Consider the following 16,141-nt stretch of genomic DNA (forward strand, 5'->3'; position numbering starts at 1 on the left):
TTGGTACCAAACATCACAGCAGGTTAGCCACCTGTGGCCGATGTTGCATGCAAAAATCACTTTCAAATGTTCAGCTTTTGATCACTATTGTCCATAAGTATCTGTAATCCAAAACCAGAAGTAGTTCCAGAACATTAAAGACTTACAAATCTCTCCATTACAGATTTTCTCAATAGGTTTCACTTCTGGTTTTTGCCTACAAATACTGATGCAAAAAAGTTATGAAAGTCTGGACTGTGTGAAAGTGTGAAATCTGCATCCCATGTGAAAGGCTTCAGAAAAATAAAATACAAAAATATATTTATTATAGGTCACTGAAATACTAAAGCATATCGATTATTTTGGTCAAAAACGGAATTCAATTCTAGGACACTAATTCACGGGCGAATTTGATATGTGCCCACAGCAAATCCGTAACAAAAACTTGAAGGTACAGTCTCTGAAATGTCCAAAATTGCAAGTTCCCATATATTTCAAGAAAAACCCAGAATACTGCTCTAAGCCCTCATTCACATCACCACATGAGGACCCCCCCGAACGGAATACCAAACGCAAGTGCAAGTGCTGGTGCAGTAAAAGCACGCAGACTCCATAGACTATAATGGGGTCCGTGTGCTTGCCGCCAGATCTGTGCACAGAACAGGCGGACAGGAAAGCAGTTCACAATCTACTTTCTTGTCTGCATGATTCGTGCGGGCAGCACGTGGTAAGCGCACGGACCCCATTATAGTCTATGAGCACCCGCGCTTGCACTTGCGATTGTATTCTGTTCGGGGGGGTCCCCATGCGGACTCCCCCGTTCGAAATCCAAACGCTGATGTGAACCAAGCATAAGTTTAGAATAATATGTAGAATAACACAAGGTGGAACTTTTAAGTCCCTAAAATATAGCAAAAACAAAAACAGACAATTCCACCAGACATGCAACATTGTACCCAGTCCTGAGGAGCAATGCCAGCAGAGATCAGGGGTGGTGGGTCCATACATTTCAATGGGCCCATACACACAGCTGTAGTTTTTGCAGCTATGGGTCTGAGCCACATTTAAGAGCTGCAAATGCTGGAGCAGGTCCTATACCTGTCCGCACATGCTGTCCATTCAATAGAATGGATGGATTAGTGAAGATCGCGGATGAAACTCGGATACCAAACTGGTTGTCATCCATGCCATTTTCACTAATCCGCAGACTGTAGTAGCAGTCTTTTTCTCCACCATTTTATAGCTGAGTTTCGATATATTGAGCCTTAGCCTTAAGGACGGGGCCCCACGGGACGTAAACGTCGCGATTTGCCCGCAGTGGCAACGCTGCAGGAAAAATCACAGTGTTTTACAGTAAAAGCAAAGGGGATGGGATTCATGTGAATCTCATGCCCACTTTGTGGAACAAAAACGCAGTGTGGACACGCTGCAATTTTCAAAACCGTTGCAGTTTTGAAATTCGCAGAGGCGGCTTTCCCATAGATATAATTGTAACAAAGTCCATGGAGGAAAACTCTGTGAACTTTCTGTTGAAAGCGCTGCGGAAAGAACCGCAGTGCGTTCATGCCGCAGTTCTTTCCATAGCGCTTTAGCGCTGCAATTACGGCCCGTGGGACCTTAGCCTAAAGGGGATTGATCTCTGCATCCTTCTATATGCACAGCTCTAAACAATCTGGCACAGTTGGATTTTTTTTCTCTAGCCCTCATCGCTCCTGAGCAATCATTGCTGTAAGTTTCAGCACTATTATGCTCTCTGTCAGATGGAAGGTCCCTGTCTTTTTTTCTGCAGCCCCTAACAGAACTGATTGCTCAGGAATGATCAGGACTAGAGGAAAAAAATCCAACTGTTCTGAAACCAGTGAAGCAGCGCCTATTGAAGGATGAAATAAGTTGGATTTGGTAGAGGTGGTGAAAGTTCGTCTTTAAAGGACCTTAGAAATAGCATATACTGTATTATCAATAAATATTAATGACCCCATACAGTAAATCTACTACATCTATAAGCTGCATGATAAATGTAACTATTATTATTATTCATTATTAGTAATGATTTTCAAGAAAGACATCTTCGGATTCCTGAAACTATTGTCGGAGCTGGACTATTTGCACCATGAACACTCAATTGCTTCATCCTTGGCAATGACACACAAACATAACTATAGACTAAAGGGAACACGTCTAGAGACTTTAGGTCAAAGGACAGAGGAACTTGGCAAGCGTCCCATGGGCTGGGCTCTGCGCCGATCTATTTGCAATGCAAATCATCAAGTGTGTCCTGCAAACGCAACCTTACACAAGAACCCCGGCACTGTATATAAGCCAGGTCTAATTACATACTGCCATTTCTACACCACGCTCTACTTTTATCAAAGGATGTCTGACACAATCGCTTTCTGAAGCATAACCCATATCCTTATGGCAATAAAATATAATCATTTTGTTCTGAGCAACTCCACCCAAGTCAAAGTGTAGTGTGTCACGAACTAGTGTGTGACAGATGAGAACAATGCTTTACTTACTAGCAGTTCTGGTGCAGTACATTAGATATTACAGTGCACACTGCAAATCTAATAACCAGATATCTGGATTCAAGATATTAGCCTGGATTCAGTCACACACCCAAATAATAAAAGCAACTCAGAAGTAGAATAGCGGCCCAGGTTGTATGATAAATCTGCTGTATAAACTGCCAGCACCCACAAGGATCAGCTGATTTCAGTGACCTCTAGGCACTGGGAGTGGGAACAGCTTAGTACAGAGTACCAGCACCACACACCGTGTAATGTCTATTCCTAGTTACTGCAACGCCCAGTGTATATGGCGCTGCGCTCCCAACTGTTTAAGGTATGTTCAGACAATGAAAAATGAAGAGGTGTTTGGAAGTGGACATAAGGCCCTCTAGATTTACGAATCGGCTTTTCACTCTCAACTAGTTAGGCAGTAAGATCAAGCAGGATGCTTATTCTTTTTCCCAACAGTGGGTGGCAGAATCAGGGTGGAATCTTGTGCTGATTCTTAGGCAGAATTTTAAGTAATTTAGGCAGTAATCCGTTGGGGAGTCCGCATGGGGCCCCCCCGATAAGAATACTGAACACATTGACAAGCGGAGAGCTTATGAGAACACATGGACCCCATAGACTATATAATGGGGTCCGTGTGCTTTCCGCACTGAATATTTGGACAGAAAAGTACTTTGTGATCTACTTTCCTGTCTGCATGATTCATGCAGGCAGCACGCATAAAGCACACGGACCCCATTATAGTCTATGGGGTCTGTTTGCTTTCACTGCATACCACTTATTAATGCGTTTGGTATTCTGTTCGGGGGGTCCCCATGCGGACTCCCTGAAGGGATTACCAAACGCAGATGTGAACCAAGCATTAGACTGGGGTCCTGCAGCAACAACAACAAAAATCTGCATATTACAGTACTTGCAAAGAGGATATGATTCAGGCTAATCTCATTCACACATTGCAGAAAAAAAAAAAAAAAAAGAACTGCAGCAGAAATGCTGCGCTCTCAAAAACGCAAGCGCTTTTGCAAATTGCAGCATGTCAATTTTACCTATGGAAACTCTGCGGACTTTCCGTGCAAAACACTGCAGAAAAAAAAACAAAAAAACAGCATGCTTCTGCCGCGGTCTTTAGAATAGGTTGTACCTGGTATTGCATAGGCACTAAGATATTAAATATCATAGCCACTATGGTTGGCAGTATTACATGTACATTACGGTATAAGATTATATGGCCACTGGACAGAACACCTCATGCACAAGTGTGCAGCCCCTAGTTGCTCCTGGGAGGGAGAGAGATGGGGTCCAATACACTGTTCTGTTATTATAGAGCAGGTCCTATCCTGCTCTATGGAAATGAAATAGTAACAGAACCTCAACCCACCCCTCCCCCATTGAAGTCAATGGGCATCTGATGGTACTTGGATGACAGCGTGCATGTAGCCTTACACTTAGTGAATTTACATATGGATGCACTGGTTTTGTAGGTGTGGTTATGTTGAGGCAAATGTTTTAAAAAATTCCTACATTGCATATTTCTTCTAAAGGCACACCCTAATGAAAAATAGGCCAAGCACACCCATGTAACACATTAGGATATCAAAATGACTTGACTATTTTCTGCTAATGCAAATCCATGGATAGTGTGAATTACCCTGTGTGATTGTAGTAATGCAGCTGTATTACGCACGCATCACATTGAAAGCAATAGGTAAAAAAGCCTCCCATTGATTTCAGTGGGGAGCGCGCGTATGCCGGCACCCATTCAAGTCAATGGGATCTGTTTTTTACGCCGCCCACTCTGAACTATTTTTACGTTCAGAATGAGCGAGTGTAAACTCCGTGTAAAGGCTCCCTATAGCAGGGAGACAGTTCGCACAGGAGTCTCCCCCTGTGTGTGTGAAGACACCTTCCAGCTCTATGAGGCTAGAGGAGAGTAATGAGGTCACAAGGAAAACTTCCAAATTAACTCGAGGATTTAGTTATATTCCACTCCAGACAAGAAAGTGTCAAGCAAAGAGGCCTGCAGCTGCTCAAAGAGGGCAGGGAAGGGGTACCCCACGACTTGGCATAGTTTTACATCACTGAGAACAGACCACCTGAGAGTCAAGTGGGCCGAGGTGTACAGCGGAAACATCAGATTGCAAAAAAGGGGGCTCAGAGGGCCCAGTACTTTTCAATGGTGAAAACTGCTCTTTTTTCATGCAGATTGTTGTTTTGTTTTTGTTTTGTTTTTTTTTTTGGGGGGGGGGGGCAAAGCCAAGAGTGGGTTGAGCAGAAGGGAGAAACATATGTCCATGCTTTAAATTTCCCATTTCTTTTCATGGCCACTCCTGGGTTTGGCTCAAAAAGTTTAGTTAGGGTAGCACTAGTCAAGTGTCATCAACACACATCACCAGCGTATCTGAAGGGAAACTTTTGACTATATTTGGCCTCCTGATTAAACAAACCAAACCATGCATTTCAAGAGTTTTTAATGTTTGTTTGTTTTTTAATTAAAAAAATGTCATGCATACAGCATAATATACTTTACTTATGAATTACATGTGGTTTTTAGTAATCACTAGAGATGAGTGAATAGCACACTCCCATAGAAATGAATGGAAGCGGCCAGCACGTACACTTTGCTGGCGGCCGGTCGCTTAACCCCCCATGTGCCGGCTACGTCCATTCATTTCTATGGGAGCGTGCTATTCGAAACAGCTGTTTCGAATAGTGTTCGCTCATCTCTAGTAATCGCTACTTCCAGGAATTTAATAGGAGCTTACATTGTTTGGTTCCAAAATATGAAGATACTGGTACACGGCTAGTCACAGAGTTGAGCTCTATGTAAGAAACAGTGCACCTGTGTGAATTACTACACAAAGCATACTAGAAAGCTAAAGTCAGGAGAGCATAAATAAAGCTACATTCACTTTGCACAGGGGTTAAAAAAACAGACCCAATTACAGTCAATGGGGTCCATCAGAATCGTATGTAACCACTATTTAAGCAATCAGCCTGTCCAACAGCCAACACTAGTATAAACCAGGCGTAAACTGTATTTGCACAAGCTATATTTATTTAATTTATTTATTTAATTAATTAATTAAAATAAATAAATTATGTCCATTCACTTTTGTTACCTAGCCTGTATACTAAGCTATATGGCATTTTCTTCACATCCGCTCCTCCAGTTCCACAGCAAAGGTCAGCTTGGCATATCAGTTTGTCCAATATATTTTAATGGCCTTGCTGATCAAACGGGTGCATTGTACCATCGGGAAAGATTTATTAGATGTAAGAAGTTACATTGATGGCTACAGCATTGTAGAGAGAATTGGGACACCTTGACATATAGCAAATAGTTGTTAATAGTGAAGTCTTTCTGTTTTGAGGTCTTAACATGTACATATTATATGCGCACACACAGAGTCAAATCCTATTACAGATATAGGCCAGGGATCCACAACGCGTAAATGGCATAGACAAAAAAAAAAGGCAGTGTTTTGCAGTTCCTGCAAAGTGGATGGGAATCTAGCGAATCCCATCAACACATTGCAGAAAAATACGAGCAGCGGACTCGCTGCAGTTTCCAAAACCATTGTGTTTTTGGAAACCATAGCAGGTCAATTATACCTATGGAATTGTTGAACGTTTCATCATAGTTAGAAATTAAGCAGAAAGTCCGCAGAGGAAACCTCTGAGGACTTTCTGTGAAAATCGCTGCAAGAAAAACCACAATGCGTTGCCGCCACAGTTTTTCCTACAGCCCTTTTTCCGCTATGTGGAACCTTAACCATAAATAGCATTAAATGTGCTGTAAACATACTGTGTGTTGAAATTAAAGGGGCTCTATCAGCAAAATTATGCTGATAGAGCCCCACATATGCGTGCATAAGCCTTTAAAAAGGCTATTCAGGCACCGTAAATGTTATATTAAACTACCCCCCCCCGTTTTAAAATAGTAACCTAAAAAAGAATGTTATCTACTTACGGATCGTGCGCGCTGCGCGGGCATTCAGGGTGTGTCTTCATCTTCTTCCTCCGATGTCTTCGGATCCCGTCCTCCTCCAGCGCTTGCTCGCAGACACTGATAAAAAAAAAAAGAAGCTTGGGCGCATGCGCAGTAGCACGCGGCTTCTACTACGGCTACTGCGCATGCGCCCAGGCCATTTTTTTTTTATCAGTGTCCGCGAGCAAGCGCCGGAGGAGGACGGGACCCGAAGACATCGGAGAAAGAAGAGGCGTGGAAGAAGATGAAGACACACCCTGAATGCCCGCCCAGGGTGCACGATCCGTAAGTAGAGCACATTCTTTTTTAGGTTATTATTTTGAAACGGGGGGGGGGGGGGTTAATATAACTTTACCGGTGCCTGAATAGCCTTTATAAAGGCTATGCATGCATATGTGGGGCTCTAGCAGCATGATTTAGCTGATAGAGCCCCTTTAAGGGCATGTTCACAACTGCTCCTGGTCTCCGCTTTGCAGGTTTCCGTCTTCTGCCCAAGAAACTGGACAGGACCGGCAGTCAGTGTCCGCCCGTGAGCGTCTTATGCCTCTCCGCGAAGAAACCGTTTTTTTTAACCAGACACAAAGTTCTGCATGTCCAACTCACGGGCGGACACTTTTGGGTTTGAAAATTGACTGCCGGTTTCCGTCTCCTGTCCAGTTTCTCGGGCGGAAGACAGAAACCTGCAAAGTGGAGACTGGGCGCAGATGTGAACCCCGCCATTAGAAGGGGCAACAGCATTGCTTTGGCTACATGTCCACATTGCAGGGTACAATGGATACAATATATGCCTAAATATATGTGTGTCAACAGCAATGGATTGAAAATGGCCTATAAAACAGATGTAGGTTTATTAGACAAAATGAAAGTTTATATTAGCAAAAGATTCTGATGCAATATTTTCCCTTCTCTTGACCCAAATATCAAGTAGCTATGTCTCCTCAGCTCCATAAACTAGGATTGTGACGGGGTGGGTGCAAACATATGCTTTAGTTTATATTCCAATAAAAGTATAAGATCCATCAACTAACCAGATGTCAAAAAGGACGAGGCCTCAGTGCCAACATTGGAGCTATAAAGAACAGAACAGATTATACAATCCAGAACTATAGACTGTAACATATTAAATGTTTTTTAAGTCATTAACCATACAAAGATATTTGAGGGAAATTTATTGAAACCAGCACCTCCCGCATCGGTATTAACATTGTGTGCACTGGCTACAGATGTGCCAGAATTATTAAGAGGATTCGGGAGATTTCCTGCACCAGAACTGAAATTTACACTAGTCAGGGGCAGGCTCATATGTATAAAGGTATTCTTCCCTAGAAGCATTGCCCCTAGGGTATAATATCACAATACGCATGGACTCTGAGAAATCTTGATTAAAGGGATTCTACCACTAAAACACATTTTTTTCTAGGTAACACGTCGGAATAGCCTTTAGAAAGGCTATTCGTCTCCTACCTTTGGATGGGCTCTCCGCCGCACCATTCGTTCAAAATACCGGTTTGTACCGGTATGCTAATGAGTTCTCTCACAGCGATGGGGGCGTCCCCATTGCAGCTCGAAAACCGACCGCAGCGCCGCCTCTATGGTCTTCTGTATCCTCCCCTTGCTTCTTCAGCGTCCTGTCGGAGGCCTGCGCAGTACGCTCTGTTCGGCGAAGATTGCCGAATGTACTGCGCATGCGCGAAATTGCGGTCCCAGCCATAGTGCGGGCACTGCAATTTCGCGCATGCGCAGTACGTTCGGCAATCTTCGCCGAACAGAGCGTACTGCGCAGGCCTCCGACAGGACGCTGAAGAAGCAAGGGGAGGATACAGAAGACCATAGAGGTGGCGCTGCGGTCGGTTTTCGAGCTGCAATGGGGACGCCCCCATCGCTGCGAGAGAACTCATTAGCCTACCGGTATAAACCGGTATTTTGAACGAACGGCGTGGCGGAGAGCCCATCCAAAGGTAGGAGACGAATAGCCTTTGTAAAGGCTATTCCGACGTGTTACCTAGAAAAAAAATGTGTTTTAGTGGTAGAATCCCTTTAAGACTGTACATAGAGCTCTGCTGTGTGTAGGATTACATATTAATTCCTTATAGATATGCATTTCACTCAACCATGTACATATACAGGGAAAAGCTGCTGCAGACGGCTTTGACAACATTTATCTATTGAGCAATAAAAGACTGGGCAGATTAAAATACAACATGCCCAATCCTCATTTCTCCCAGCTGCAGATATCTGGGGATAGTCAGGCCATTTGGTAAATGCTCAGTATTGGGCTGGATTTTTAGGAATGGCAGGTAGGTTGGTAGTGGGACCTGTTATTCCACCCCCCTCCAGTCCACACTTTGGGGATGTTCCGGCAGCGACTCAGCTGCAGAGAGTCTGCTCATCAAGGGAACTTAAGAAGCCAGCTCCAGCAGCAGATTTTTGGGCAGAGCTTGGCTGGAGTGTCAAAGAAAGAGGTCATATTTTTTGGAGCTGTGTCCTGAATGATTCTACTGGCTTTTGACTTCTGTTATTCTAGGTGAGGTAACCTATTCTATGTTTAGTTACAGCCTAGCCGGGCAGGGATTTATTCTTGTATTGTTTCCTTTTGTTGCTGCACTACTTTTCTGAGTGAAAATAAAAAACTCTACCTTTGTTTTGGACTAAAAAAAAAAAAAAAAACTGGACTTTTGTGTCTATTCCACCCCACCTAGCAACCCCAGACCCTGACAGTGTTTGCTGAGCCGCCTGAAATCCCCAGCTCTGCAACCAAATATGTAATGTACATACACTTGCACCATAGGATTCAGGGCTACTTGCAACATATTTCATTATTAAGTTATGGCAAATAAATCCCAACTACTGTATAATTAAAAATTCCTATAAAATTGTTATATATTTAACACTTCAATTATTCACCCTTTCCAAGATCCCTGCACAATGTCACCGGATAGAATTACTCATAACACTTGCATAACTTCATCAGTCATGAAGATACAATGATTAAGCTAAATGGGTTGTGCAGCATTAGAATCAATGTTTCCTTTTTTCGAAAGGCAGCGTCACCCCAATCTACAGGTTATGTGTGGTACTGCAGCTCAGCCTCATATGTCAATAGAGCTGTAACCTATGGAGAAGACATTTTTTGTTATTCTAGTCCTGGGCACCTCCTTTAGTTTACATAACTTTAAGGCATGTCAACATGGCATTGCGTAGGCAACAAGTGCACAGACTTTTTGGACATGGACAAGATCAGATGAGTCATGTGCGATCTAATCCCAATACATAGCAAAAAAAAAGTGGCTGTAGGAAATTGTAACCAACCCAACATTTGTATTACAAGCAAAAACAATTACAAACATCCAGATGGTGCAATGCACGCTACTGAAACGTCTATATGGAATACGTCGCACAGAATACTTCTATTTTTTATACTTGAAAACAGCAGGAATACAATTTTTTGTCTTTAAAGAATAAGTTACTGCTTGTATGTATATGGCGCAGGTACATATGTGAATGTACAGACAGTATGATATTTCCCACCACAAGCACTTTCTATACGTGAGCCCCACAAAGTGTCGGTGCTGCACAATCGCCCTGATGACACATATTACACAGAGATCACGCAGTCCCTGGAGAGACTTCTTAGGAAGCCATAAGGTAGTTGTAAAGGAATACACAAACCTTTCTGAGATGTGCAAGCTCCAATGTCATCCTCATAGTGCGTGTATTCTCAGGGCAGAAAGTGCTGGGCTGTCTGGCTGTGCCCTCCTGCTCAGTGTGTTGCAAGCACAGGACCAGCTGCCCCTGTCAATTGCACTGTGCAAACTTCACACAAGCTGCAGAAGTTCAGGACAGTGAAGTAATGGCTAAATCCCTTTCCAAATGCAACAGAGAATCAATAGTCAGACAGCCAAAGTGGTGCACAACAGGGGCCCACACCCTAAGCGGCTTCTATCAGAGAGGTCTCTGCAGCCAACAACTCCCAGTCCATAAAAAAAAAACTTGTTTTCTATCTTGTTTAACTCCATAGAGTCGTCACTTCCTCGTATTCAGAGCTCACCTCCCCCTCCTCCTCCTCCTGTGGTAAAATGAAAGCACAGGAATCTCTATGTGCTGCAGGCATTGCCCTGACTTGCTGACTATTGCACACACTTTGTTATAGGAGTCATGGAGAGGATGACCCCTCTGTCACCGCTGCAGGGCGTATGGCAGAGTTTACTTTTACAGTAAAAAAAAATTCTTAAAAAAAAAAAAAAAAATGTGCAGACACAGACAACAGAAGCCCCTGTGCATGTACAGTATGAGGCCCTCTAAATTGCCATGTACTATCCAGCAGTAATGTCAAACCATGGCAACTGTTTCTGCAATCTAACACACAGGAGGTAGATATTCTTTATGTTTCTATACTACTGCCACGTCAAGCCCCTGAATTCATACATGACACCGCCAAACTATTCTATTCTCCGATACAGTGTATACAGGGGTAGAATTGGCCATGATGCAGCCCATGCAATTGTGATATCAAGGGGAAGCCTGCAATTCTGAATTGCTGGTGGCTCCACTACCCAAATACTTTTTATTTTGTGGTTTTATTTTTTTTTATTGGGGGTGACCTATTAAAATTATGTAATGGGTAATGGCTGAAAATTTCCTCACCAAACACCAATTTAGCATAGGCCTGCCTCCTGTTCGTCTCCAAGGAACTCTGCATGTTACGTTCGGACACTAAAGTACCATGTGGGGACCAGTAAAGGGGCATTATATTGTGTCCTGTGTAAAATAAGGAGGGGTGCAGGATCCAGAACCTGGCATGTTACCAGACAAAACTGTACTTAAAGAGGGGGTAGTCCCTGTAAAGAGGGCATGACCTAAGTTTTTTGATTAGGGATCCTCCAAACATAATTTTTTAGGGGCCCCTAGAAATGCAAAATCTACTCCTAGGTGTATAAATATAACAGTGGCATATAGTGCACAAATAATTATACACATATGATGTGACTGAGATGCAGTTAAAATTATATTAAATCGACACCTAAAAAACTGCATGATCAAACTTTTACCTATAAAACTGAATGGCTAGTTAACTCATTGCAAAACCACAAAAAAACGGAATGTGGGGAGTTTATTAACCCAACAACACCAGTTTTCTGGCATCTATGGATGTTAATATGACACATTTCTGGCATATCTTTGCACTTGGCCTTTTTCCTGCATGCTATATTACCCATTTTGCATCTTACTTGCCACTTTCTGTGAATGTAGGCGAGGTGTGGGGCAGGTCAGGTGGGGACGTCTCAGATCTGACACATTTATTTTAACCCATGCCAGAAAACTATGCCAGGTCCTGAATGGCATAGATTTCAATTCTGCCACATGGGCGTACACCTGATTTATGGCGAAGGCAGAGCCTCTTGATAATTCAGGCATGACACTCAGCACTTTTATTAAAGCTGCCGTTGAAAACACTAGCCTTAATAAATTCCTCCCAATGTGGGTTTATCCAGGCCTCAACTACTACATAGGAATATTCTCACATAATATCAACCATAGTGTAAATAAACTATTGTAAAAAAAAAAAGTGTAATCCTTTCCTCAGTATAATGCCAGCTGTATATAAAAAAAAATAAATCAACAAAAAAAACACACAACAAAACACATACAGACTAGGATCACACTAGCATTTGGCTTTCAGTTCTTCGGGTGCACTTGGTGACCCAAAAATAGAAATCTAACCTGCTTAAAAAGTGGTTACCCGCAGACCCCATAGACTATAATGGGGTCCGCCAGATTCAAGTAGATTCGGGGATGGAAACCCTGAACATAGTTGAAATGCTGGTGTGAACCCAGGCCTATCTGTACTATGCGCCTACCTGTCACCCCCATGGAAAGCAGAAGGTTTCATACCCATACAAATAATTTTAAAATTGTATAGCAATACAACTACTGAGCACAAAAGAAAATTTTTTAGTTGGTCACTACGTTACCTGTAGAGTATATTTCTGCAGTGTATGGTGATAGTCTAAATAACAGTGCTGTACTGTGAAATATCGCTTATCTAGGTACTATATACCCAAAATCTTGTAACAATGTATACAGCTGTCTCAAAGATCAGTGCACTTGCACATGCAACATCACTTTTGCATTATTGCCATAATTTGCACATAAAGGCTGAGGCCGCAGGTTTCACAAACCCAGCATTTTCAACTCTTGCAGAAGCGTAACGGAAAAAATCTATTGTACAGTCTCAGCAAAGTGAACAAGATTTTACTTAATATCATCCCACACTGCAGAATAAAAAAAGGTTGGGGAAAACTAATGGTATTAAAGAGGACCTCTCATCAGATTGGGCACATGCAGTTCTATATACTGCTGGAAAGCCGATAGTGCGCTGAATTCAGCGCATTGTCGGCTTTCCCGATCTGTGCCTGGGGTAAAGCGCTATCGGTCCCGGTACCGTAGCGCTTTACAGTCAGAAGGGCGTTTCTGACACTTAGCCAGGGACGCCCTTCTGCCCAGCAGCGCCTATCGCGCTGTACTGTGGAGCGGGGAGGAACGCCCCCTCCCTCTGCTCACACAGCTCGTCCATAGACGAGTATTATCAGGAGAGGGAGGGGGGGGGAGTTCCTCCCCGCTCCACAGTACAGTGCGATAGGCGCTGCTGGGCAGAAGGGCGTCCCTGGCTAAGTGTCAGAAACGCCCTTCTGACTGTAAAGCGCTACGGTACCGGGACCGATAGCGCTTTACCCCGGGCACAGATCGGGAAAGCCGACAATGCGCTGAATTCAGCGCACTGTCAGCTTTCCAGCAGTATATAAAACTGCCTGTGCCCGATCTGATGAGAGGTCCTCTTTAAAAAAAACGCGCTTTTGAAAAAAAATGCAGAATGTTAAATTTTACCTATAAAAACATAGACTTACAAAGGGAAAGGCGAAAATGCAAAACAAGGTGAAATACCAGGGATTTTAGCTGAAATTATCGACATCAGCTGAGCTGCAGAAACACAAAATATATATTTACTAGCCTCTGCCCGCAACTTCGTCTGCGTGTTGTTGGTGTCATTGATCCGCCTATATTCAGCAAATTGCTGCCAGGCTCAGGCGTTTTGGCAGCTCTTAAAGGGGTATTCCCACCTCACATACTCATCAGTCTTTACTGCTGTAAAATCTTCTTTCTTCCTGGTTGCTTGCATCATTTGGTGGGCAGGGTTTCACATGCAACCTGCCGTTTAGCTCCGCCCACCCATATTGGACTATGAAGTACAGGCAGCAGCAACTCCATTCTGTGTTACATACAGAGACTGCCTGTCTCTGCCATAATGAACACAATTGAATTAGCTAGCCTGATAACTGGGAGAACAGAAGAAATGAAAGCAGCTCCTCTCCCCTATCTGCTAACAGGAAGCTAGGTCACATGGTGTAGACACAGGAATAGCTAGATACACAGGCTCGCTCCCTGCACTTAGCCCCTCCTCCCTCCCCCCTGAGAGCAGCAGATACATCACTTGACTCATGAGCAGCTAAGTCAGGGCTGTGGCCACAAAGAATTGAATAAAGTAAGATAGTGGACAAACAAAGCAGTTTTGCTGAAGCAGTGTATTTAGGAAAAGTCTTACATTCACATTAACAAGCAGTATAGATAGGATCCTTGTGATGGGACAACCCCTTTAAAGGGGTTGTCCCATAACAAGGATCCTATCTATACTGCTAGTTTATGTGAATATAAGACTTTTCCTGAATACATTGCTTGTTCAAAACTGCTTTGTTTGGCCGCTATCTTAATTTATTCACTTCATTGTTGACACTGGCCCTAGGGATTATCTGCTCATTTGTCAAGTGACTAGCTGCCTGCTCTCAGGGGGGGAGGGAGGGGCTGACAAGCAACGGAGCTCCTCATATAGGGGAGAGGGAGGTGAGAGCTCTGGGATTACTGTGCTATCTTCAGCTTTTTCACTTATCAGCCGCTTTAATTGAATTTGGCTGATAAGGGCTGAGATAAGGAGTCCTTTACCTCTGTATGCAATGCAAACTGACTCAAATCCAGCTCTGCTACATCAGTTTCCACATCAGCGTCATACTGTGGCTCATAGCAGATAGCAGAGCAAGTGAAACCCCGCCCATCAATGTGCGAGAAATCCAGGACGTGAAGAGAGTACAGAGCCTTCAGGCTGCAGAACAAGAGTTATGGGAATACCCCTTTAAGCTGTTGTGTTACTAAACTTGTTCCTCACACCGTGCCTGTGATTGTTTCGGCATCTCAGCAGCTCGCTGAGACACCATATAATGAGCGTGTTGTTGGCATTGATGATCCGCCTGCTCCAGCAGCTGTCAAGCTGGGCTGCCGCTGAGCTCATTCCTTGCACTGTACCCGTGATTATTCCGGCATCTAAGCAGCTCGCTGGGACACCATCTAATGAGCGTGTTGTTGACGTTGATAATCCGCCTACAACGGTAGCAGTCAAGCTGGCCTGCTGCTAAACTCGTTCCTCGCGCTGTGCCAGCATCTCAGCAGCTTGCTGGGACACCATATAATGAGTGTGTTGTTGGTGCTGATGATCCCCCTAAGCTCTGCTTGAGGAGAACTCTGTGACTTCTGGCTTACTTCATAGCTGTCATTGTTTTTAAATTTTGTGACAAATTAGATTTTCTTTTATCCGGCATGTTTAAAAGTAGCAAACTACCAATTTGGATTAAGGCTGAGGCCCTACATTGCGGAAATGCAGTTTTTTTTGTTGCAGATTTTGTTGCGGTTTTTTGAGCAAAAGCCAAGAATGGCTACAAATGGAATTGGAAATATATAGGAAGTCTTTATACTTCTAACTTCTGCTCAATCTAGTCCTGGTTTTGGCTCAAAAAAACGCAACAAAATCTGCAACAAAAGAAGCCGCATTTCCGCAAGGTGGGGCCCTGGCCTAAAGGTGTTTTCCCATCCAGTGTGTCAGCATGTTACCTGGAGCAGATCAGATAATATACAAATGCATGTACACAATCCACTGAGGGTTAGCATGTGTTTACACAGATAGATAACAGACCTGGCTTTATCAGAAGCTGAGATAAGCTGCTGCAAGAGCAGTGTAATTTAGTATATGAACATAAATTCATAACAGTTGTGAAGCCATGTCATTTATCGGGATAAAAAGTAGCCTATGTTTTAATCGAAGTTACAATTTATATATGTGCCAAATTTCATTCAAATCCGTTCAGCGGTTTTTGCGTGATTAAACATTCACATTTATGATCTTAATAGGAAGGATTTCTTGGTAGGTGACCCAGGCTGCAGTCAGATAATCTGTGCACTAAAGCATACCAGTATAGATTAATATTGGTCTTCTTAAGGGTAAATACAAGAATGAACACCCAGCACAGAATATACTCTTATGTTTGTCTTAAAAGTTTCTTTCCTCTTGCATCCTTGTTGCTGTTCACAGGCTTGTATTGTAAGCAGTGAACAAGCCCACGCCACCCTCCCACTCCTTTTCCGAGGGTGTTTCTGCAAGCTGCTATATACTTTCCTCCCAGATATCATAGGGTTGGACTGACTTCTTCTATCAATCAAGTAGGCTGCTGGCTCTTACAAGAGCACTATGTACTTCAACACAAGTCTGTAGTGAAGGGGGTAGCTACCACACAAGCAATCTGCTGCCTGTCTGAAAGCTGTACACAAGCCACTA

General features: G+C 43.3%; 1 protein-coding gene across 2 annotated transcripts in view; it reads right to left on the minus strand.

Annotated features, from left to right (window-relative positions):
* Window positions 1-10,454, minus strand: part of MIDEAS (mitotic deacetylase associated SANT domain protein) — a 77,433-nt gene extending 66,979 nt beyond the window's left edge. For both annotated transcript variants that reach the window (XM_075282822.1, XM_075282819.1), the window contains exon 1: window positions 10,156-10,454. The gene's annotated coding sequence lies outside the window, so the exon portion shown is untranslated. The remainder of the gene's footprint in view (window positions 1-10,155) is intronic.
* Between the last annotated feature and the right edge of the window lie 5,687 nt (window positions 10,455-16,141).

This window comes from Leptodactylus fuscus, chromosome 7, assembly GCF_031893055.1.
Source record: "Leptodactylus fuscus isolate aLepFus1 chromosome 7, aLepFus1.hap2, whole genome shotgun sequence".
Classification (NCBI taxonomy): Eukaryota; Metazoa; Chordata; class Amphibia; order Anura; family Leptodactylidae; genus Leptodactylus; species Leptodactylus fuscus.